General features: G+C 47.9%; 13 non-coding genes and 1 pseudogene across 13 annotated transcripts; 5 read left to right on the top strand and 9 right to left on the bottom strand.

Annotated features, from left to right (window-relative positions):
* Positions 1-82: 82 nt before the first annotated feature.
* Positions 83-201, bottom strand: LOC148663527 (5S ribosomal RNA; annotated as a pseudogene).
* An 8,730-nt stretch (positions 202-8,931) lies between these two features.
* trnad-guc (transfer RNA aspartic acid (anticodon GUC)) lies at positions 8,932-9,003 on the top strand. Its single transcript has one exon. It is a non-coding gene; the product is annotated as a tRNA-Asp (tRNA).
* Positions 9,004-9,624: 621 nt separating this feature from the next.
* On the bottom strand, positions 9,625-9,697 carry trnav-cac (transfer RNA valine (anticodon CAC)). The gene has a single exon. It is a non-coding gene; the product is annotated as a tRNA-Val (tRNA).
* A 694-nt stretch (positions 9,698-10,391) lies between these two features.
* Positions 10,392-10,463, top strand: trnah-gug (transfer RNA histidin (anticodon GUG)). Its single transcript has one exon. It is a non-coding gene; the product is annotated as a tRNA-His (tRNA).
* Positions 10,464-11,037: 574 nt separating this feature from the next.
* On the bottom strand, positions 11,038-11,110 carry trnav-aac (transfer RNA valine (anticodon AAC)). Its single transcript has one exon. It is a non-coding gene; the product is annotated as a tRNA-Val (tRNA).
* A 109-nt stretch (positions 11,111-11,219) lies between these two features.
* Positions 11,220-11,292, bottom strand: trnaf-gaa (transfer RNA phenylalanine (anticodon GAA)). The gene has a single exon. It is a non-coding gene; the product is annotated as a tRNA-Phe (tRNA).
* Positions 11,293-12,316: 1,024 nt separating this feature from the next.
* trnad-guc (transfer RNA aspartic acid (anticodon GUC)) lies at positions 12,317-12,388 on the top strand. Its single transcript has one exon. It is a non-coding gene; the product is annotated as a tRNA-Asp (tRNA).
* Positions 12,389-13,009: 621 nt separating this feature from the next.
* Positions 13,010-13,082, bottom strand: trnav-cac (transfer RNA valine (anticodon CAC)). Its single transcript has one exon. It is a non-coding gene; the product is annotated as a tRNA-Val (tRNA).
* A 1,522-nt stretch (positions 13,083-14,604) lies between these two features.
* Positions 14,605-14,677, bottom strand: trnaf-gaa (transfer RNA phenylalanine (anticodon GAA)). The gene has a single exon. It is a non-coding gene; the product is annotated as a tRNA-Phe (tRNA).
* Positions 14,678-15,701: 1,024 nt separating this feature from the next.
* On the top strand, positions 15,702-15,773 carry trnad-guc (transfer RNA aspartic acid (anticodon GUC)). Its single transcript has one exon. It is a non-coding gene; the product is annotated as a tRNA-Asp (tRNA).
* A 621-nt stretch (positions 15,774-16,394) lies between these two features.
* On the bottom strand, positions 16,395-16,467 carry trnav-cac (transfer RNA valine (anticodon CAC)). Its single transcript has one exon. It is a non-coding gene; the product is annotated as a tRNA-Val (tRNA).
* Positions 16,468-17,161: 694 nt separating this feature from the next.
* trnah-gug (transfer RNA histidin (anticodon GUG)) lies at positions 17,162-17,233 on the top strand. Its single transcript has one exon. It is a non-coding gene; the product is annotated as a tRNA-His (tRNA).
* Positions 17,234-17,807: 574 nt separating this feature from the next.
* On the bottom strand, positions 17,808-17,880 carry trnav-gac (transfer RNA valine (anticodon GAC)). Its single transcript has one exon. It is a non-coding gene; the product is annotated as a tRNA-Val (tRNA).
* A 109-nt stretch (positions 17,881-17,989) lies between these two features.
* Positions 17,990-18,062, bottom strand: trnaf-gaa (transfer RNA phenylalanine (anticodon GAA)). The gene has a single exon. It is a non-coding gene; the product is annotated as a tRNA-Phe (tRNA).
* Between the last annotated feature and the right edge of the window lie 6,327 nt (positions 18,063-24,389).

Raw genomic sequence — 24,389 nt, 5'->3', positions numbered from 1 at the left:
CAAATAAACAGACGGACAAGCCGCACTGCACGTGTGAACAGGGGAATGAGCGAGCGGGGATAGGGCGCCTCCTGCGCTTAAAAGCTTACAGCACCTGGTATTCCAACGCGGTCTCCCATTCAAGTACTAACCAGGCCCACCCCTGTTTAGCTTCCGAGATCAGAAGAGATCAGGCGTGCTCAAGGGGGTGTGGCCGTAAGCGAGAGCAAGGCTCGCTGGCACCCTTCTTATAGAGAATTGTCATGGAAATATAACTATCAAGGAAGCCACAAGAGAGAGTTCTCACCTGAGTAAGGTCTTTATTTCAATATTGCAATATTGGGAGCCCTGCAAAGTGCAACCAGAGACTCAATTTGTTACAAGCAGTACAGGGTTTTTATAAGACGTTGCGCTGTAAAAAAGTTCAGCACTTGGTCCCTTCTAAAACTTCCCCTTTCTCTAAGAGAAAACAGATTACATCATAGAGCGAGAGAAGAAAAACTAGATTTGTTATTCAAAGCTTATCAGTTACTTTCAGCTAATTCTAATGACCCAGACAGCATATATTGTTTTGGTACATCTAAACTAGTCTTCTAAACTAACCTAAACAGTGTACTTTGTTGACGAACTGTTTTCTAAAATTCTGCACGTACTGTAGCACAGCAGTTACATCCTTGAAATATATTATCTAAAAGCACCAATATATTTTTTTCAAAGCTCTCTACATTTTTAAGAATCAATTTACTTATTAGATTTCCACTTCAATTCCCTCCTTTTTATTCTTGAAAATGATTAAAAGTTAGATTCTTCATATGGACTCCCAGGAGGCTCCCGTACTTCGGATTCTTGCGTTCTTATCAGAACATACTGATGCGCAAACATATTCATTACCATATTTCAAAGCATTGGAATAATATATTTCGTACAGCAACACAAAACCAGGAAGACAAGTATCACAGCTACTATAATCGGTGTTAGTAACTTAAAGAAAAACATTCCCCCTGTCCCAAACAGTGATTCTAACCAGGAGAGAAATGGGTGAGGCTGTAGAATGAGGCATTAAAGCACATACATAACAAGATGCATTACATTTCTTTAACTTTACAGTATGATTTATAAGTTTATACCACAAATTACTCATATCCCCCTCATTATCAGTTTCATTCAGCCAGTTTGTATACAAATAGGCTTCGCGTTTAGATTCTTCCTCTTTCTGGGTGATGACAGGCTTCCACATAAAATGGAAAAAGGCTGTGCACATCAGTCCCAAGGATGTGATCTCCATCTATCCCTGTGGAGACATCACTCCTGCGCTTTGCTCAGTTCATTTGTGACCTTTTTACAGTGGGAAGCATGAATACAGGGCACCTGGCATGGCCCCCTCCACTTGAGTGAACACCATTTCTTTTTCCTGAAGTCTTTCACCAGAATCCAGTCTCCTTATTCATGCATTAGTTCTTACAGCACAGGTAAATCCCTGTGGGCTGGAGCCCAGCATTTTTCTTAGGGTTTTATTTTTTACAAGATTGGTCAACAGCTGGGTAATAACTCTTAGAAAAATCTACACATTGTTCCACTGACTCAGCTGTGCCGTTTTGCAGAACAATTCTAGCTGAAGTTGTAAAATTTCTCTTTGGTCCGTTCCTGCAAAACATCTTATTATGAACAAACAAACCATAATAATAATGTGCATCTATGGGAATCACTCCCAAGGGTAACCCCCCTTAAAACTATATTGTTCTACCCATCAGGTTCTGCCACTAGATAAGAGAACCTTTCCCATGAAATCATTTTTTGACCTTTATGATCCCTTCAGGGCATACAATTAGCACAGAAGCAGCAGCTTTAGTCCACATGTTTTTCAAGCAGGATATTAACAGTATGATCGTAACGAATAATACCAGACACACAAATCTGTATTGAACCAGAGACCCTCGCCAGGTTCCTAGCACAGACTGTAGCCATGCACCAATGCCCCAATCATCTGGATTCTAATTATGGTATATATTTTTCTTCATCATAGATGTGCTTTGCTAAGTCATTAATTTGCTAATAATTGTCTAGAATACAAGTACTGTTTAGTCTTTGCTCACCTAAACAGCTGTCTATCACCCTAATAGAGAATGGCCTAAAACTGTGATTATAGCGAGGAGCATACACTTATTTCCATTCTAATACATCTGAGTTACACACAGACTAAAAGCAGGGCTATTTTCCCATGCCAGTAAACCTAAATAATCACCTCTATCAAAGGGGATTACTCCCATGACCATCTTTTATAGCAATACAATCCCAACATGAGCTCTGATTATTATTTGTGGCTGACTGATAAAGTATTGATTCCATATCCCCATTTTATTAAAGTAAAGCTCCTTACACTTAACAGGTACACTGTCGCCCCCCCTCAGGAAGCTCAACAAACACAGAAACAGTGACAATATAATAATAAATGTTCACTCAGTCTCTGGTGAAGAAAGATGTGAAGACGGGGGTTTGAATTTAATCCTTTCTGTAGGGGGTTTAGACTTCCAAGTCACAAGCTGGGGTTTATGGCAGGAAAGGGGGTTAACTGATAAGGATTGCAGATGCAAGCTAGGAACCCCCCTGGGTGTAATCTTAAACTGACCATTTGTCCAGAACATCGTAAACTGGTCAAATACCATGAACCCCCCTCTTTACCATCAGACCGAGTGTCGTCAGAAACGGAGAAGAAAACACTATATAACCCAAAAGTTTGTAACAGTACGGCGAACAATACTTCGGTTTTGTTGTTTCTTGCGGGAAACAAGACTTCGGCTTTATTGTTCCTTGCATGCAATAAACTCATCTGTTTTACTTCATCTCGGGATCAGGAACCTTATTTCTTCTGTTACAACACTGGTGCAGTGGTTCGGTGTCGGCGCAATGCGTAGATCCAGTGATCTCATCCTGTCACTCAGATGGCAGAGTCGGTAGTCAGTTGCACTTGATATGGTCCTTCCCAGCAGGGTTGCAACATCTGGCAGGATATATCTTCCACACCCACACCCCACTCGCCAGGTATCAGGTCGTGTCTTCCCTCTACTGGAGGTCTCCAGGAGCGTCCAGCACCTGTTCACCAGCCCCGTGCACCACTTCAATTAACAACCTACAATACTACAATAGAGAATTAGCAAATTCAACAATCCATTAGCCAAATTCATCCCTCCAGGAAGTTTCGTTGATTGGCCTGTGATGATATCAAACAGGCTCTATTACACAGTTCTGTTTGATCCAGCCCGCATCCCATGGCGTTCCTTCAGTCTGATGTCTCGTCGATCTTTTAGAGTTCTGTTCCTTCATTCCACTGTTCCAGCAGACTGAGGGTGATCTCAGTCCATCTCACCCCGAATAATGCAGCCACAGCCTGTCCCTTGATCATAATATAAGCGGTAGGGCAGTGCCCACCGAGGGCTTATCTCCATCATCAAGTGTTTGGTAGACACAGAGGCAGTGACAGCAACCCATTGGGAAAACAGATTATAAGAGCCAAGGTTTCCCTTTACAATTGTAAATTGTAAACATTTGCTACTGCCTGAAAGGTTTCTCAGGAGCAGGCCTTTTGAGCTGTAGCACCTGCACCTGAACTGTAGTTGAGTTCCTTTGATAAGCATCACATTGAGATACCACATAAGTGGCTACTGCTTCAAACACGGTCCCCACCCAGGTTTGGGTAACCAGCACACCATTTGACTCACACCCAGGTGTCCGACAGAGTGCATTTGTCGAGCTACAAAGGGCATTAGGCTGTGAGGGCCTGCAGAGTGTCCAGTGTGCTGGCAGCACCACACTCTTTTCTAACCATGTCCTTTTCTCTGCTTTAGAGGCCTCAGCCTGAATATCCTGTAGCTGTCCCCTTTTCCCCAACAGAGGTCTCACAGGGGTCTCAGACTCCTGTTCTACAAGTACTGCTCACCTGACAGCTACATCTGCAAAGTTGTTCCCTCGAGTTACTGGAAACATTTCTTTATTATGTGATTTACACTTTACCACAGCTACTTCAGTCAGCAGCTGCAAAGCTTCTAACAGTTCAGAGACAAACCCAGGTCTGCTAGTTCTACACCAGATTATTCACAGTTTATACAGCCAGGCAGGTAGCCTGCACAACACATAAACACGGGCCCTTGGCCACCACATCAAGGGGTCCTGAATAATAATAACCCACCAGACGATGCCTATCTCCATGCCTCCTGCACCAGCACAACAGCTCACGATCCATTTCTTTCACTTACACACAGATTACATACAGATGATCCGTCTGAGGGAATCCTGTCCAGGGCCAGTGCCTGCAAGAAAGCTTGTTTCAAAACATCAAAAATGGTTTCTGCTGCAGGGGTCAAGGCAATTTTGTCTTTAGACTGCACTACCCCCCTTAAACCAATACGTCACTAGACAAGCTCGTTCTGAGAAGGCATTCACCCTGGCTTTATCATGTAGTTGGTTTTATACTCCTTTTTTTCCTCTCAAGATCCAATACTTGGAGTAGCCCGGCCTTATGGATTCCCTCATTAGGTAAAACAATCACAATATCACATAACTCTATTGAGTTAGTTTACATAAATGCTATTTCATGCAGTAATTCCTTATAAAATGCTGCAGTCTGGGCCTAAAATAGGTCTGGGGTGTCCCCCACCCACATCAGTAGTTGAAACTGTACATCTTTACCCAAGCAGACTGTGACAGCTTATATTTGCTTTAAACACAACCCTTGCACTCCTTCTCCTGTAGCCTCCTGTTATCCGTTAGAAAACGTTATATCACATCTTTATGCTGTTTTAGTCTAAAAACAGGACAGCTGTGCTCCTGTGCCCCACAGTTACTGCACACTGTAAGATTATTTCACTTTTATTTAAATCCTGAGATAAATTTAGGAAGGCTACAGAGGGGTTTACTCGATTAAAACTGTTAGTTCTCTCGTTTCAGCTTCTGACAAGTTCTTTAATTGTGAAATCAAGCGTCTTTCTTACAATTTCTCCAAAAAACACATTTTTTTAGTAACTGCACACCAGCTTATTAGTAGTTTTGTCTTTGAGGTTTTATATCTCGGTATAACATTCAAGTCGCACAATAATTTCGACAAACTGGCGGCTCCCTTTTCTCCTCCTTGGGAGTCTTTTTACCACCCATTTGCAGCGCTCCCACTTCTGCATGCATGCTTCGCGAGTTATTAAATCACATCTGTCTCTGTTCGTAATATCAGGAAAGCATAGTTGCACATTCTTGGCAACATCAGGTTTTAACCCACTCAAGTAAATTTGTTTTATTACTGTGGAAGTATCTTCATTCACTTCCTTTTCATCGGCTAACCCCGAGTATACTATCCATAAAGCTATAAACCTTTCTGTAAAATCTGAAAACATCCTCACTTCCTTCTGCTGACATGCTGTTACTTTTCTCTAATCAGTTTTCGGTGGGTAATGCTCTTTCAAAAATCTCCACACTAATTCCCACCCTTCTCCCAGATTCTCTCTCAAGGCGTTCTATTTCTTCTTTTGCTTTTTCTTTTTCTACATATACAACTTCGTTTCGTTCAGCCATTGCTTTTAGCTTTTCCATCAGGGATTTTTCCGTCTCATCTATGATATTCTGTTGAATTCTCAAATATTCCTCTAAATATTTTTATCCAAAGGTTCATACACTTTTCTACATTCCTGTTCAGCCTAAATTCCGTCTGACAGTCAATATTTCTTTTAAATTTCACTTTGGATTAATCAAACTTTTTTTTTCCCTTCACACCTAACCATTTTCACGTCTCCCACGCGCCCCGCGGAATCCCCCAGTCAAGACAAACTGACAAACTATCACAATACGGGAACACGGACCAGGTTCCAAATCCTGGCTTTAAACACACAGTTGAATCGAGTTACCATTTTCGGCTCTTCTGCAAGTACAGTTCTAGTTACTACCTTCAGCCGTACTGCAGTCGTGTACCAGGATGCAACACCTGGATTTTTTCGCACGGGCAGGGCGAGATGCTATTCCTTCAGCAATCCCTCCTTTTCTACCCCACCTTCAAAAAACAGGCATCTAAGACACATACACCATTAACTCATTTTTCTGTTGTACTCGCTTCAGCTTCAGGAAAACCCTGAACCCACCACAGCAACATGGAGAGGACAAGGGACTTTTTAGAAAAGAGGAGTCCTTACCTCTTTTTAGAAGCGGCCGCCTAACTTTTCCTCTCCATGTCCGTGTGGTTTAATTTAGATGGATACTTCTTCATCATTTGGGTCACGTATCCGCCAATCTGCCTCCTCCTTTTTAGAGGACGTTGTAAGCCTTTAGGAACAATATGATCTAGCAACAAGGTTATGTCACTGTAGTTAGGCTTAAGACAATCAAGAACAAGGCGCTTGCCTTTCTTCTAAATTCTTTACGATCATCAGGCAATTAAGGAAAAGACTTAACTAATGCAAATAATTCACTAGGAGACCAATGTCAATGTACTGTACATATGCTGGAGTTCCTTCTGGACCTGGAAAAATGCACATTGGTATTTCACAAACAAGTGGCTCCGGACCGCTTTCTAATTTCGGTGGAGACTTTTTCTTTTTAGTACGCATGGCCATGACTTTAGCTGCAGCTTGCTGTTCTTTAGTTTCAAGACTAGTCTTTTTTTTTAAGCTTCCCATTATTTCTGTGATTCCTCTTTCCATTAAATAAGTTTTCCAATTCATTTTCTTTCATTTCTTCTCCTTCTCTTCTAAGTTTCCCCTTCTTCAGGAAACTTCTTTTTCCTAATTCAACTTTCCTCTGTCCATTCTGATTCACTTACAAAGATCCTTCATAGTTATGGGCCCCTAATTATCATATATAAATTATGTGCAAGTTCCCTTACACCTATTACCCTAGCTTTACAGTTCATGAACATAATTTTTTTCCCTAACCCAGGCTATAATTGTTTCTCCGAATTTGTCGTACATGTACTTTTACTGGACTGCTCGGTCCCATTTTCGTCTTTGAATTTTAATTTCCCATTTTTACCGATCGGTGCCTTACTTAGAACCTTATCACATTAACTACTCCGCAGAGCAAAAACCACACGTCTGTGTTAAGATAAGTTCTTTATATGAGTCCCAGACTCATCAAACCCGCGTGAGAACACCCCTGTGGCTCGCTTCTCAAACTATTAATTTTAAAGGATCACTTACTGACGTCAGACAGCTGCCAATTCTCCAGACGCGTCTCTGGAAGGATAAACAGTTTATCCTCCGAGGTTCGTCCAATTTGCTAAAATTGTCCGGGTCCGGATGGAGTTTCAGCAGCCGTTCGCGTTCAGGTTTGTGATCCCGGACGAGCCCCCAAACTGTCATGGAAATATAACTGTCAAGGAAGCCACAAGAGAGAGTTCTCACCTGAGTAAGGTCTTTATTTCAATATTGCAATATTGGGAGCCCTGCTGCCACTTCGCCAAGTGCATCAGAGACTCAATTTGTTACAAGCAGTACAGGGTTTTTATAAGACGTTGCGCTGTAAAAAAGTTCAGCACTTGGTCCCTTCTAAAACTTCCCCTTTCTCTAAGAGAAAACAGATTACATCATAGAGCGAGAGAAGAAAAACTAGATTTGTTATTCAAAGCTTATCAGTTACTTTCAGCTAATTCTAATGACCCAGACAGCATATATTGTTTTGGTACATTGTCTTCTAAACTAACCTGTTTCCACCCGGTCTCGAACCGGGGACCTTTCGCGTGTTAGGCAAACGTGATAGCCGCTACACTACGGAAACCTGCAGGGGCTGCTGCTGGTGTCTCGCTTGCGTTTCGGGCTGAGAAAGGGACGCGTCACTTTAGGCAGGGGGCGCTGGAGAGAGGAACAAAGGGCGCGATGAAACAAAATGCCAAAATCCAGGATCGAACCAGGGACCTTTAGATCTTCAGTCTAACGCTCTCCCAACTGAGCTATTTCGGCAGTGCGCAAAGCCCACAGCCACCTGCTCCAGCCTTCCTGTGTTGTGGCATGAGCGCACCAAGAGTAGCGGGAGAGTGTTGCAGGAACGTCACTCAGAAGGAAAGCCACCCAGCTGCGCCCTCTGAGCTCTGTCCAGCGCATCTTCCTCGCATGGACTCCTGCCTGCGACGGGCAGGAAACAATTAGCAAGAACAGAACGACACCCCATGGGTGTCTCATGACCGCACCTTAGGTTGTGACACGTGCAGGTGTGAGGGGTTGCCGGGCTACTTTGGAGCAGAGCTTGGGCGGAGGGGGGGCGGGAAAGCAGACAAAGAGGTGACACCTCAAGGTCTGCACGATCACAGCTCTCCGCCGCCCCAGGCTTCCGCTCGATAAGCTACTGGACACACCCGCCCCTCCTCACACAGACCGTGGAAAAGCCCCCGAGTGGGAGGGCTCGCTCTTCCTCCCAGGAGCTCTTGGACACGACGCCCAGACAGGGCGCGGGGAGCCGCCGCCTGCAAACACGGCTCCAGGCAGGACTCCACTCCGCAGGAGCCGCAGAGCAGAGGAGATGAGGGCAGCTTAGCTCCTGTGCAGAGACCTGAGCTGTTGTTGCTGTGGATGCTGTCTTTTCTGCACTCGGGGTAGGAGTGAATGTTGAGTTGCACTTAGAAATGAAGCAGAGCACTTCAACGGCACGGGTGTGTGTGTGTGTGCGCCCTGGTGATTCTGGGAGACAGATCGAACCTGGGCTAAAAGAGAGGGGGCTTAGCCCTCTTCCATTTGCTAGTTCAAAGTTGTACAACCCCTTTGTATCTGCTAGGCGGCGCAGTCGTCGTGCACAAAGAACACTTTGAAAAGCGTCAAAGGCAAGTCATTCCGAGTTGGTCGTTTGTGTTTTCCGTTCAGACGCGAAATGCTGACATGATCTCTCGGCTCCTCGGTTGTCATTTCTGCTCCGTAAAGGGATCACAGCACGCGTCGGCTTCCAGCATGCTGGGTCGGGACACGATGCCGGGGGTTGGAGAGAGCGATGTCTTCCTCGTTAGTATAGTGGCAAGTATCCCCGCCTGTCACGCGGGAGACCGGGGTTCGATTCCCCGACGGGGAGTAGCTTTTCTTTCACCTCCTTAGAGAAAGGACTGCCTTTCACTTCTCTGTTTTCTTTCACAGCGTCGTGCACCTTTTCATTGCTCTCGCTTTCAGAGCCTCCGCACGGCAGTCGACTCGACATCAGGAAGCACATTGAAGTGAAAGCAGGAAGCGCTGCGACATGCACTGTGCAGATCCCAACACACTAAGAGGTGAGTGGGTCTGTTCGATGCACAAAGAACGCTTTGCGAAGCGTCAAAGGCAAGTCATTCCGAGTTGGTCGTTTATGTTTTCCGTTCAGACGCGAAATGCTGAAATGATCTCTCGGCTCCTCGGTTGTCATTTCTGCTCCGTAAAGGAATCACAGCACGCGTCGGCTTCCAGCACGGTGGGTCGGGACACGATGCCGGGGGTCGGAGAGAGCGATGTCTTCCTCGTTAGTATAGGACCTGTCACCTGTCCCCACCTGTCACGCGGGAGACTGGGGTGCATCAGGACGCGCCTTGAAGTGAAAGCAGGATGCGCTGTGACATGCACTGTGCAGATCCCGCCACACTAAGAGGTGGGTCCAGTGGGTCTGTTCGATCACAGCGCTAGGCGAATCCCCAATCCCCTTTTGTGCCTGGCGACAAAAGATGTCTGTTTCCGCCCGGTTTCGAACCGGGGACCTTTCGCGTGTGAGGCGAACGTGATAACCACTACACAACGGAAACGGTGGTAAGACGTGCCCAGCGGCCCAGCGCTGAGCTTCGCCAATGCGATTTAGCTGCTTCCAGTGCCTTTATTGGAGTGCGCTGATGGACCGTGCTCTCTCTCCAGAGACCAGCACGCCTGTCATGGACGGAGCAGGAAAGGCGGCGCCACATTCTACAGCCCTCTCCACGCAATCGACGAAATCGGGCTACTGAAGTGGAGAAAATCGCCTCTCCAGAAAGTGCAAATATCATCTTGGAGACTATAAATCCTATTGCCGAAGGTCAGCCCTGTCTACCAGAGTAACCCTCCCACAGCGATGATCAGCTCGTCTCACACGCGAGAAGTTTCGGTTGGAAACAAGCGCCCCCTCTTCTCGCACGTTTTGCACGTTCGAGTAGTTTTAATGCGGCTCTTTCGTACACGGTGCTGATCTTTTGGAAAGCAGGAGGCAAAACCGAGTCGAACCGCCTGGGTGAAAACCAGGAACCCTAACCGCTAGACTATATGGCAGCGAACAACCATGCTGTTCCCGGCATCATGCAAGCAAACTACATAAATATGAGAAAACACGCAAGAGAGTTGTCACTCAGAGTGTCGAAGGGTCGATGTATACTGGGGCTCAGTTGAAATGCAACGTCAGGACTTTTCCGAATTATGTCACACGAAGAGAGCACAGCCCTTTCCGCCCTGCCGCGTGTGTCTCGGTAACTCGCTGTGATCGTATAGTGGTCAGTACTTTGCGTTGTGGCCGCAACAACCCCGGTTCGAATCCGGGTCACGGCAGAATAGGGGCGTCTGCTTTTACTACTCGCACGAATGAAGGCAAAAAAAAGCCAATCGACGTGAACGAACGGCGCTTTACAGAGGAGTACTGCCTGACTGGATCGTTGATGAACGACAGAGGCCACTCCGACCTCTTCTCGGTTTTCTTCAATGACTTACTAAGGATCTTCTTCACATTCGCCCATGCAGGGGAAGCCAGTTACACCAAAGCAAACGCAGGAAAGTGCATTTCAAGCAGAGACCAGGAGGGACTTGTTTACACCGAGAGTGGGCGGAGAATGGAACAATGCGCCCAGCCCTCTTGCTGGAGCCGATTCTTGATGAGCTCTTGGGCTCACTAAGAGGCCCCCGCTGGATGCTAATCTTTCTGTTGTTCTTGCAGGTCTTGCGCTGCTTTTGAGCCGACAGAGCTCGACCTGGTCTGTCGGCACAGCCCAATTGCAAATGATCGGCTCCGCGTACAGAAGGAACGTGCGTTTGGTACAAGAGTGCACGAAGGCACCGGAAATACATTGGGAACAAATGACCGGTCGCTCAAGACCTCTGTGAAGTACAGGAGCGTGCAAAACGAGGCTGTTTCCGCCCGGTCTCGAACCGGGGACCTTTCGCGTGTTAGGCGAACGTGATAGCCGCTACACTACGGAAACCTGTAGGGACTGCTGCTGGTGTCTCGCTTGCGTTTCGGGCTGAGAAAGGGACGCGTCACTTTAGGCAGGTGGCGCTGGAGAGAGGAACAAAGGGCGCGATGAAACAAAATGCCGAAACCCGGGATCGAACCAGGGACCTTTAGATCTTCAGTCTAACGCTCTCCCAACTGAGCTATTTCGGCAGTGCGCAAAGCCCACAGCCACCTGCTCCAGCCTTCCTGTGTTGTGGCATGAGCGCACCAAGAGTAGCGGGAGAGTGTTGCAGGAACGTCACTCAGAAGGAAAGCCACCCAGCTGCGCCCTCTGAGCTCTGTCCAGCGCATCTTCCTCGCATGGACTCCTGCCTGCGACGGGCAGGAAACAATTAGCAAGAACAGAACGACACCCCATGGGTGTCTCATGACCGCACCTTAGGTTGTGACACGTGCAGGTGTGAGGGGTTGCCGGGCTACTTTGGAGCAGAGCTTGGGCGGAGGGGGGGCGGGAAAGCAGACAAAGAGGTGACACCTCAAGGTCTGCACGATCACAGCTCTCCGCCGCCCCAGGCTTCCGCTCGATAAGCTACTGGACACACCCGCCCCTCCTCACACAGACCGTGGAAAAGCCCCCGAGTGGGAGGGCTCGCTCTTCCTCCCAGGAGCTCTTGGACACGACGCCCAGACAGGGCGCGGGAAGCCGCCGCCTGCAAACACGGCTCCAGGCAGGACTCCACTCCGCAGGAGCCGCAGAGCAGAGGAGATGAGGGCAGCTTAGCTCCTGTGCAGAGACCTGAGCTGTTGTTGCTGTGGATGCTGTCTTTTCTGCACTCGGGGTAGGAGTGAATGTTGAGTTGCACTTAGAAATGAAGCAGAGCACTTCAACGGCACGGGTGTGTGTGTGTGTGCGCCCTGGTGATTCTGGGAGACAGATCGAACCTGGGCTAAAAGAGAGGGGGCTTAGCCCTCTTCCATTTGCTAGTTCAAAGTTGTACAACCCCTTTGTATCTGCTAGGCGGCGCAGTCGTCGTGCACAAAGAACACTTTGAAAAGCGTCAAAGGCAAGTCATTCCGAGTTGGTCGTTTGTGTTTTCCGTTCAGACGCGAAATGCTGACATGATCTCTCGGCTCCTCGGTTGTCATTTCTGCTCCGTAAAGGGATCACAGCACGCGTCGGCTTCCAGCATGCTGGGTCGGGACACGATGCCGGGGGTTGGAGAGAGCGATGTCTTCCTCGTTAGTATAGTGGCAAGTATCCCCGCCTGTCACGCGGGAGACCGGGGTTCGATTCCCCGACGGGGAGTAGCTTTTCTTTCACCTCCTTAGAGAAAGGACTGCCTTTCACTTCTCTGTTTTCTTTCACAGCGTCGTGCACCTTTTCATTGCTCTCGCTTTCAGAGCCTCCGCACGGCAGTCGACTCGACATCAGGAAGCACATTGAAGTGAAAGCAGGAAGCGCTGCGACATGCACTGTGCAGATCCCGCCACACTAAGAGGTGAGTGGGTCTGTTCGATGCACAAAGAACGCTTTGCGAAGCGTCAAAGGCAAGTCATTCCGAGTTGGTCGTTTATGTTTTCCGTTCAGACGCGAAATGCTGAAATGATCTCTCGGCTCCTCGGTTGTCATTTCTGCTCCGTAAAGGAATCACAGCACGCGTCGGCTTCCAGCACGGTGGGTCGGGACACGATGCCGGGGGTCGGAGAGAGCGATGTCTTCCTCGTTAGTATAGGACCTGTCACCTGTCCCCACCTGTCACGCGGGAGACTGGGGTGCATCAGGACGCGCCTTGAAGTGAAAGCAGGATGCGCTGTGACATGCACTGTGCAGATCCCGCCACACTAAGAGGTGGGTCCAGTGGGTCTGTTCGATCACAGCGCTAGGCGAATCCCCAATCCCCTTTTGTGCCTGGCGACAAAAGATGTCTGTTTCCGCCCGGTTTCGAACCGGGGACCTTTCGCGTGTGAGGCGAACGTGATAACCACTACACTACGGAAACGGTGGTAAGACGTGCCCAGCGGCCCAGCGCTGAGCTTCGCCAATGCGATTTAGCTGCTTCCAGTGCCTTTATTGGAGTGCGCTGATGGACCGTGCTCTCTCTCCAGAGACCAGCACGCCTGTCATGGACGGAGCAGGAAAGGCGGCGCCACATTCTACAGCCCTCTCCACGCAATCGACGAAATCGGGCTACTGAAGTGGAGAAAATCGCCTCTCCAGAAAGTGCAAATATCATCTTGGAGACTATAAATCCTATTGCCGAAGGTCAGCCCTGTCTACCAGAGTAACCCTCCCACAGCGATGATCAGCTCGTCTCACACGCGAGAAGTTTCGGTTGGAAACAAGCGCCCCCTCTTCTCGCACGTTTTGCACGTTCGAGTAGTTTTAATGCGGCTCTTTCGTACACGGTGCTGATCTTTTGGAAAGCAGGAGGCAAAACCGAGTCGAACCGCCTGGGTGAAAACCAGGAACCCTAACCGCTAGACTATATGGCAGCGAACAACCATGCTGTTCCCGGCATCATGCAAGCAAACTACATAAATATGAGAAAACACGCAAGAGAGTTGTCACTCAGAGTGTCGAAGGGTCGATGTATACTGGGGCTCAGTTGAAATGCAACGTCAGGACTTTTCCGAATTATGTCACACGAAGAGAGCACAGCCCTTTCCGCCCTGCCGCGTGTGTCTCGGTAACTCGCTGTGATCGTATAGTAGTCAGTACTTTGCGTTGTGGCCGCAACAACCCCGGTTCGAATCCGGGTCACGGCAGAATAGGGGCGTCTGCTTTTACTACTCGCGCGAATGAAGGCAAAAAAAAGCCAATCGACGTGAACGAACGGCGCTTTACAGAGGAGTACTGCCTGACTGGATCGTTGATGAACGACAGAGGCCACTCCGACCTCTTCTCGGTTTTCTTCAATGACTTACTAAGGATCTTCTTCACATTCGCCCATGCAGGGGAAGCCAGTTACACCAAAGCAAACGCAGGAAAGTGCATTTCAAGCAGAGACCAGGAGGGACTTGTTTACACCGAGAGTGGGCGGAGAATGGAACAATGCGCCCAGCCCTGTTGCTGGAGCCGATTCTTGATGAGCTCTTGGGCTCACTAAGAGGCCCCCGCTGGATGCTAATCTTTCTGTTGTTCTTGCAGGTCCTGCGCTGCTTTTGAGCCGACAGAGCTCGACCTGGTCTGTCGGCACAGCCCAATTGCAAATGATCGGCTCCGCGTACAGAAGGAACGTGCGTTTGGTACAAGAGTGCACGAAGGCACCGGAAATACATTGGGAACAAATGACCGGTCGCTCAAGACCTCTGTGAAGTACAGGAGCGTGCAAAACGAGGCTGTTTCCGCCCGGTCTCGAACCGGGGACCTTTCGCGTGTTAGGCAAACGTGATAGCCGCTACACTACGGAAACCTGTAGGGACTGCTGCTGGTGTCTCGCTTGCGTTTCGGGCTGAGAAAGGGACGCGTCACTTTAGGCAGGGGGCGCTGGAGAGAGGAACAAAGGGCGCGATGAAACAAAATGCCGAAACCCGGGATTGAACCAGGGACCTTTAGATCTTCAGTCTAACGCTCTCCCAACTGAGCTATTTCGGCAGTGCGCAAAGCCCACAGCCACCTGCTCCAGCCTTCCTGTGTTGTGGCATGAGCGCACCAAGAGTAGCGGGAGAGTGTTGCAGGAACGTCACTCAGAAGGAAAGCCACCCAGCTGCGCCCTCTGAGCTCTGTCCAGCGCATCTTCCTCGCATGGACTCCTGCCTGCGACGGGCAGGAAACAATTAGCAAGAACAGAACGACACCCCATGGGTGTCTCATGACCGCACCTTAGGTTGTGACACGTGCAGGTGTGAGGGGTTGCCGGGCTACTTTGGAGCAGAGCTTGGGCGGAGGGGGGGCGGGAAAGCAGACAAAGAGGTGACACCTCAAGGTCTGCACGATCACAGCTCTCCGCCGCCCCAGGCTTCCGCTCGATAAGCTACTGGACACACCCGCCCCTCCTCACACAGACCGTGGAAAAGCCCCCGAGTGGGAGGGCTCGCTCTTCCTCCCAGGAGCTCTTGGACACGACGCCCAGACAGGGCGCGGGGAGCCGCCGCCTGCAAACACGGCTCCAGGCAGGACTCCACTCCGCAGGAGCCGCAGAGCAGAGGAGATGAGGGCAGCTTAGCTCCTGTGCAGAGACCTGAGCTGTTGTTGCTGTGGATGCTGTCTTTTCTGCACTCGGGGTAGGAGTGAATGTTGAGTTGCACTTAGAAATGAAGCAGAGCACTTCAACGGCACGGGTGTGTGTGTGTGTGCGCCCTGGTGATTCTGGGAGACAGATCGAACCTGGGCTAAAAGAGAGGGGGCTTAACCCTCTTCCATTTGCTAGTTCAAAGTTGTACAACCCCTTTGTATCTGCTAGGCGGCGCAGTCGTCGTGCACAAAGAACGCTTTGAAAAGCGTCAAAGGCAAGTCATTCCGAGTTGGTCGTTTGTGTTTTCCGTTCAGACGCGAAATGCTGAAATGATCTCTCGGCTCCTCGGTTGTCTTTTCTGCTCCGTAAAGGAATCACAGCACGCGTCGGCTTCCAGCACGGTGGGTCGGGACACGATGCCGGGGGTTGGAGAGAGCGATGTCTTCCTCGTTAGTATAGTGGCAAGTATCCCCGCCTGTCACGCGGGAGACCGGGGTTCGATTCCCCGACGGGGAGTAGCTTTTCTTTCACCTCCTTAGAGAAATGACTGCCTTTCACTGCTCTGTTTTCTTTCACAGCGTCGTGCACCTTTTCATTGCTCTCGCTTTCAGAGCCTCCGCACGGCAGTCGACTCGACATCAGGAAGCACATTGAAGTGAAAGCAGGAAGCGCTGCGACATGCACTGTGCAGATCCCGCCACACTAAGAGGTGAGTGGGTCTGTTCGATGCACAAAGAACGCTTTGAGAAGCGTCAAAGGCAAGTCATTCCGAGTTGGTCGTTTGTGTTTTCCGTTCAGACGCGAAATGCTGAAATGATCTCTCGGCTCCTCGGTTGTCATTTCTGCTCCGTAAAGGAATCACAGCACGCGTCGGCTTCCAGCACGGTGGGTCGGGACACGATGCCAGGGGTCGGAGAGAGCGATGTCTTCCTCGTTAGTATAGGACCTGTCACCTGTCCCCACCTGTAACGCGGGAGACTGGGGTGCATCAGGACGCGCCTTGAAGTGAAAGCAGGATGCGCTGTGACATGCACTGTGCAGATCCCGCCACACTAAGAGGTGGGTCCAGTGGGTCTGTTCGATCACAGCGCTAGGCGAATCCCCAATCCCCTTTTGTGCCTGGCGACAAAAGATGTCTGTTTCCGCCCGGTTTCGAACCGGGGACCTTTCGCGTGTGAGGCGAACGTGATAACCACTACACTACGGAAACGGTGGCAAGACGTGCCCAGCGGCCCAGCGCTGAGCTTCGCCAATGCGATTTAGCTGCTTCCAGTGCCTTTATTGGAGTGCGCTGATGGACCGTGCTCTCTCTCCAGAGACCAGCACGCCTGTCATGGACGGAGCAGGAAAGGCGGCGCCACATTCTACAGCCCTCTCCACCCAATCGACGAAATCGGGCTACTGAAGTGGAGAAAATCGCCTCTCCAGAAAGTGCAAATATCATCTTGGAGACTATAAATCCTATTGCCGAAGGTCAGCCCTGTCTACCAGAGTAACCCTCCCACAGCGATGATCAGCTCGTCTCACACGCGAGAAGTTTCGGTTGGAAACAAGCGCCCCCTCTTCTCGCACGTTTTGCACGTTCGAGTAGTTTTAATGCGGCTCTTTCGTACACGGTGCTGATCTTTTGGAAAGCAGGAGGCAAAACCGAGTCGAACCGCCTGGGTGAAAACCAGGAACCCTAACCGCTAGACTATATGGCAGCGAACAACCATGCTGTTCACGGCATCAAGCAAGCAAACTACATAAATATGAGAAAACACGCAAGAGAGTTGTCACTCAGAGTGTCGAAGGGTCGATGTATACTGGGGCTCAGTTGAAATGCAACGTCAGGACTTTTCCGAATTATGTCACACGAAGAGAGCACAGCCCTTTCCGCCCTGCCGCGTGTGTCTTGGTAACTCGCTGTGATCGTATAGTGGTCAGTACTTTGCGTTGTGGCCGCAACAACCCCGGTTCGAATCCGGGTCACGGCAGAATAGGGGCGTCTGCTTTTACTACTCGCACGAATGAAGGCAAAAAAAAGCCAATCGACGTGAACGAACGGCGCTTTACAGAGGAGTACTGCCTGACTGGATCGTTGATGAACGACAGAGGCCACTCCGACCTCTTCTCGGTTTTCTTCAATGACTTACTAAGGATCTTCTTCACATTCGCCCATGCAGGGGAAGCCAGTTACACCAAAGCAAACGCAGGAAAGTGCATTTCAAGCAGAGACCAGGAGGGACTTGTTTACACCGAGAGTGGGCGGAGAATGGAACAATGCGCCCAGCCCTGTTGCTGGAGCCGATTCTTGATGAGCTCTTGGGCTCACTAAGAGGCCCCCGCTGGATGCTAATCTTTCTGTTGTTCTTGCAGGTCCTGCGCTGCTTTTGAGCCGACAGAGCTCGACCTGGTCTGTCGGCACAGCCCAATTGCAAATGATCGGCTCCGCGTACAGAAGGAACGTGCGTTTGGTACAAGAGTGCACGAAGGCACCGGAAATACATTGGGAACAAATGACCGGTCGCTCAAGACCTCTGTGAAGTACAGGAGCGTGCAAAACGAGGCTGTTTCCGCCCGGTCTCGAACCGGGGACCTTTCGCGTGTCAGGCGAACGTGATAGCCGCTACACTACGGAAACCTGCAGGGACCGCTGCTGGTGTCTCGCTTGCGTTTCGGGCTGAGAAAGGGACGCGTCACTTTAGGAAGGGGGCGCTGGAGAGAGGAACAAAGGGCGCGATGAAACAAAATGCCGAAACCCGGGATCGAACCAGGGACCTTTAGATCTTCAGTCTAACGCTCTCCCAACTGAGCTATTTCGGCAGTGCGCCAAGCCCACAGTCACCTGCTCCAGCCTTCCTGTGTTGTGGCATGAGCGCACCAAGAGTAGCGGGAGAGTGTTGCAGGAACGTCACTCAGAAGGAAAGCCACCCAGCTGCGCCCTCTGAGCTCTGTCCAGCGCATCTTCCTCGCATGGACTCCTGCCTGCGACGGGCAGGAAACAATTAGCAAGAACAGAACGACACCCCATGGGTGTCTCATGACCGCACCTTAGGTTGTGACACGTGCAGGTGTGAGGGGTTGCCGGGCTACTTTGGAGCAGAGCTTGGGCGGAGGGGGGGCGGGAAAGCAGACAAAGAGGTGACACCTCAAGGTCTGCACGATCACAGCTCTCCGCCGCCCCAGGCTTCCGCTCGATAAGCTACTGGACACACCCGCCCCTCCTCACACAGACCGTGGAAAAGCCCTCGAGTGGGAGGGCTCTCTCTTCCTCCCAGGAGCTCTTGGACGCGACGCACAGACAGGGCGCGGGGAGCCGCCGCCTGCAAACACGGCTCCAGGCGGGACTCCGCTCCGCAGGAGCCGCAGAGCAGAGGAGATGAGGGCAGCTTAGCTCCTGTGCAGAGACCTGAGCTGTTGTTGCTGTGGATGCTGTCTTTTCTGCACTCGGGGTAGGACATCAGGAAGCACATTGAAGCGCTGCGACATGCACTGTACAGATCCCGCCACTACTGGGCCCGATTTCCCCGGATCGAAACCGGGCGGAAACAGGCCCGTTTCGTTTGTTGCCACGCACACTGTTTAGGGATTCGCCTAGCGCTGTGATCGAACAGACCCACTCACCTCTTAGTGTGGCGGGTCTGCACAGTGGATGTCGCAGCGCATCCTGCTTTCACTTCAATGCATGTCCTGATGAACCCTGGTCTCCCGGGTGACAGGTGGGGATACTTGCCACTATACTAACGAGGAAGACATCGCTCTCTGCTTAGTGTGCAAAACACTTACTTGCAGCATTGTGGGTGCTGTGGTTTAAATGCTATTGGTTTGTGAACAGAATACCCCTATCCCAGTACATTGTGCCACATTAAATAAACACACGAGAAAAAGAGATTCAGAACGCAAAGCTGTGTCAGTGTTCTGTGTAAAAAATCGGTTTGAACATCATGGGAGCTGTGTTTAATAAGCTGCTGAGTAAAGAATATTTTAATCTTCTTGCTGTCAGTAGTATTTTGCATATAGTTGACTCTTACCTGAATGAAAACAGGACGTAAAGGAAGGGTTTCAGAATTCAGACAAAGCTTTATTCCCGTGCTTACAGTCTGGGTAATTGGAGACTGCACAGTTATGCTTCCTATGGTCATATACGGGTTTTTCGCATGAAGCCGTATTGAACAGTATTTCTCGCGTTGTGAACTTGTGTATACAGCGGTCCCCCGGGTTCCAGTTAGTGCGTAATTACTCATCGATGAAAAACCGGAGGTTTAAAAAAAGATAATTAGCTCACTGATACTTTGATGTAGAGGCTGTGGAAATATCCACGTCGTGGTCTTTAAAATGCATTTGGTTTGAAGGCGTTCTGTGCTTCCGTTGCGAAGATATGGACAAAAGAATATTCGTGCTTGGTCCAAAAAAATGTAATATAAACGAAAAAGTAAAGGCTGAGAAAGCATTCACAATGTATTTTATGCACAAAGCAAGTATTCTCGCGATTCTAAGAGGTTTCGTGTAAACGCTACAGGCGTGCCAAAATCGTTTTCGAACTTCAAGCTAACTTTACCCCGGTCTGGTACCATAGGTCACGTACAGTAGCTTAAAATCCCAATCATGTTTTTTTTCCTATCTTGTGGTACATAACGTACCATTTCGGACTATCACAAAGGGCTTGATTTCGTTAAATGCATGTATTCATTTCCTTTCTGGAAAACTTGTATTTCAAGAAATTCACACAGCTTGCGAGAAATTAAATTCAATTCTTGATTATCAGTGCAGAAGAAATATTGCCAGCTGGCAAAAAAATATTTTTTTTTAACCTGAAAGTTGTGATGTGAGACACGAACCCACCATTCCATCTGTGTGGCGCGTTCGGTTGTTCACTGAAAGGTTGGTGGTTCGAGTCCACCCAGAGACGTGTTTCTTATGTGATGTAAACATTGTCTTCGCAAAGGTCGATTGGATTTCTCAGCGAAACCTTAACCATTTTAATATTTGCAGGAAATGCGAGTGCTTAACAGGTGTCAGAATCACCGGGGAATGTCCAATTACTGTATGCCCAACATCGCAACTCCCCAGAAAACCATATTCACCCAAGAAAAAGTCGAGTCGTCATTTATACCCCCGTTGCATCCTCTGCTGAAATATTTTAAAAATACAATGCAGATTTGTTTAAGAACATGCAAGCATTGTTACATTAGCACCGTGCATTTGGACTTCGATATTTTGACATATTTACCTTAATTTTAAACATAAATACTGTACAATCTATTGTAATTTTGTTGTACTATTAAAATATGTTAGCTGAGGATGCAAAGGGGTGAAAGGGAAAGGTCAGAGGGTGTAGTAACACCAAGGTTAGGATTGGTGGAGGTGATAAGGGTGTTGATGGTTTTTCTCTGTAGAGGATTTTGAGTTTTTTTTCCTTCTCTGAAGTGAGAAACTGGAAGAGTTGGGAGTTGAGGGATCTGATGAGGTTAGTTATGAAAGGAAGTTGATATGGAGCTGTAAGCCGTAAAAATTCCTTAATGTCTTTGATGTTGTCATCAGTGATAAACTGCACTCAGCAAAGATAAAAAGAAAATTATCTTTGCTTACTGCCCTGTCTTTCTCACACATCAAGAAGGCTCCATAGCCGAAACATTGTGATTCTTTTCTTCTCTTTTCAGCTGGAATAGTCCTTTACTTGTTCCTTTGCAGCCTACGCATGCTGACGCAGCTACCCACCCGATATCTAACATTCTATAATCACAACTATGAATGTCCACTTTGGGTATTTTTTCCATGCTTATTTATTATTATTATTATTTATTCTGTCATTGAAGCATATTTTATGTCATACTGAAGTGTCATAATCACTGAAAAAAAATGTTTTTCATTTCGAAAGTAAGAAAATGATAAATCACTAGGAATTGCATTTAGCCTGTTCTGATCTAGATTTTCTATATACTTTAACATGCCATGTTCACAATGTCACAACTCATAAATGAAACAGTGAAGTGTTGTAATTACAAATGTACATAGCGTCGGGACATTGAGATGTTTTGGTAATGAGGAAGGAGGGACATGCAATGTTCACAGGGTCAAATTTATAAAATGCTACAGTAAAATTTCTTGTATTTCGGGATTATGAGAGCCTGTTACATTGTGTCTCACACCTCAGTGTCAGAATTTTGAGACATTTTTATAACCAGGGGTAGGTTCATAGCAATAAGCAGAAAGTGCGATCATCCTTTGCTCATCCTCGGTTAACCATATATTCTCATATGCCATGTTCTGAATGTCCCATTTAAAACTGCTATATTAAAATTAAGACTTTTTATGATCAGAAAGCAAGGTTGTGGTAAATATGCATAAAGTGAAAGTGAACTTTGTCTTGTTATTGTGAGTTTTGAAAATTGGTTTTCGATTTTCTGAAATGTGTTTCACACAAAAATGCAATTTGGATAGTCACTACTTATATATTCCCCTTTACTGAGGATATGTACAGTAATCATCCCGATTAGTATTTTTAAAAATTACTGTAGAGAGCCATCAGAAAGGGAATGAAAACTTGCATTAAACAAAATCAAGCTGCATGTAATCATCCATAGTGAAACATTTTGTAAGACAAGACAGGAAGAAAGACACTGCTGGGATTTGAGCGCAGAATCTCCTGTTTAATAGGAAAACACTTTAACCAAATCAGCCAAGATGCTGTCAGAGTATTAACATAATGTCTGCATCAGTGATTACAGCTGACTATCGCTGGAGGACAGTGAAGTCAGCCTGCATAATGAGGGGGAAGAGACTGACCTCTGTGATGCACTATAGAGTTACACTAACCTTCTATCCAACTGTTCTATGCTGCATTCTATCCTAGTGGTAAATATTGGTTTCCGTGCGTGTAATATTCCTTTTTTTGTCAAATATTTTCAAGCACAAATTTTGCTGTTGAAAATAAGCCTTGTGGTTTTCAATGTTGTGATCCTTTCCCCCCAGTGTCACCCAAATTGATACATTGTGCTTTGGCAATTTTTCAGGCTATATAGTTTAGAGGAGCTCAGTTGAATTAGTTTGCGTATATAAAGTATTTCTTTTCCCTTTAATCCTTTAAAACATATTACATTTTCAAAACATTGTATCTTTCTTCCTACTAATTGTAGCGGCAATGCTTGTTAATAAGACAGAATTAAGTGTTGCTGTGCTTTCCCAAATGAGGCCCCATCTCTCTCTTCACCTCTGTGGTGCAGCCACAGAGAAGCTATTCATGCAGGCTGATTTAAAGATGTTTTCTTTTGATAAGGGACAGCTCCCAAATGGGGATTCATTTAGCTAAGCCTGGCTATCATGATCAATGGGCATCCATTGGCGCCTATCTGTCTAGGGAGTGCCAGATGGACATCTGGACTGCATTCCTAAGTGTCAGGAGTAAGTGACTCATATCTCACCTTGATCAACCAATCAGGGACTGGTAGGGCCGAGTAACCCACGTGGGTCTCTGATGCCCATGAAACTTTCATCCAATGAACGAGCTGAAGTTCCTCCAGGTAAAAACAGGCAACAAAGAACTCCAAGACTATTCTAAAGGGAATTCAAAGGAGAATTCCAGGAGTGTGAGACAATTCCAGGGCAGGACGGCCCAGGAGCAGAAGGCTCCCAAGGGCAGGACATTCTTGCAGCGCGCCTCCTGACCATCCTGAGACTCAGCCTGGACCACCACGGAACGGCCAGTGTGTCCAAGTGCCAGAACTTTCCTTTGTTCTAAGAGTCGAGAGCGGAGGTTGCCAGAGAGTAACCAGAGGATCCACCCGAGGTTAGCACCAGCAGCAGGCCTCGTGAAAAGGTCAGAACTGTGGACAGCTGAATCACTATTCAGAACTAGCGCTTCATCAGGAACAAACTGGTCTTCTTCCTGACCTGCTGGGACTCACAGTCATCTTTTCTCCTGTGCACAAACTTCGCTAGTTTCAGCCAAAACTAACTAGCCAGTATTCAGAGAGCATCAGCAGCGCACCGTCACAAGCCGCACAGCACAGCCTGGCACGGAGCCAGAGAGCGCGGATTGGACAGCAACAAGCCTGCATTTGCTTGTGCCCGCAGGAGATCTGAATCCCCAGAGATTGGATGAGTATTCAACTTCACTGCATTACTGCTCCAGAATTCTATTGTTATCCCAACCAGTTGATATCAATTTAATTCCTAAGAGTTATGTACTTGTTTTGAGTATCTAATGCAGAAGTTGTAACCAAGTTAAATTACGAAACGGTCTAAATGAATGATATACCGAACGTATGTCCTCTTGATATGTGTAACTCTTTGTAACTGAATGAATATATATCTTTTGTATTCTGATAACCCTTACGATAAGATCTGTTTGGTTTACATGCATATTATATATATTAATGAATGTATCCTCGTGTATTAGTACCTGTGTGTGCGTTGTTTGAGTTATCTCGCATGGTTGGATTCTGAGACCATTAAAAGAATCAATTTTGTGATTAACTGCCACAATTAATAATTGTCCCAGTAAATGCCCAAACCCCTACAGAACTGGTGCCTCGTGAGAGCACACTACAACAGTGTGTGATCTCCTGTCCCAGCCTGAGGAGCAGACACCGAACCTGTCTCTCAATAATAATAATACAGTGTGTGATCTCCTCTCCCAGCATGAGGAACAGACACCGAGCCTGTCTCTCAATTATAATAATACAGTGTGTGATCTCCTATCCCAACCTGAAGAACAGACAGTGACCCTGTCTCTCAATAATAATAATACAGTGTGTGATCTCCTGTCCCAGCCTGAGGAGCAGACAGCGAGCCTGTTTCTCAATAATAATAGAACAGTGTGTGATCTCCAGTCCCAGCCTGAGGAACAAACAGTGAGCCTGTCTCTCAATAATAATAATAAAGTGTGTGATCTCCTGTCCCAGCCTGGGGAACACTGAGCCTGTCTCTCAATAATAATAGTACAGTGTGTGATCTCCTGTCCCAGCCTGAGGAACAGACAGCGAGCCTGTCTCTCAATAATAATAATAATACAGTGTGTGACCTCCTGTCCCAGCTTGGGGAACAGGGAGCCAGACTCTCAATAATAATAACAGTGAGGAACAGTGAGTTTATCTGTCAATAATAATAATACAATGTGATCTCCTGTCCCAGCCTGAGGAACAGTGAGCT

Source organism: Lepisosteus platostomus, chromosome 5 (assembly GCF_059453375.1).
Source record: "Lepisosteus platostomus isolate fLepPlt1 chromosome 5, fLepPlt1.hap1, whole genome shotgun sequence".
NCBI classification, from domain to species: Eukaryota; Metazoa; Chordata; class Actinopteri; order Semionotiformes; family Lepisosteidae; genus Lepisosteus; species Lepisosteus platostomus.
Note: the sequence above shows the minus strand (reverse complement) of the source record. Positions and strands in the feature narration are given on the sequence as shown.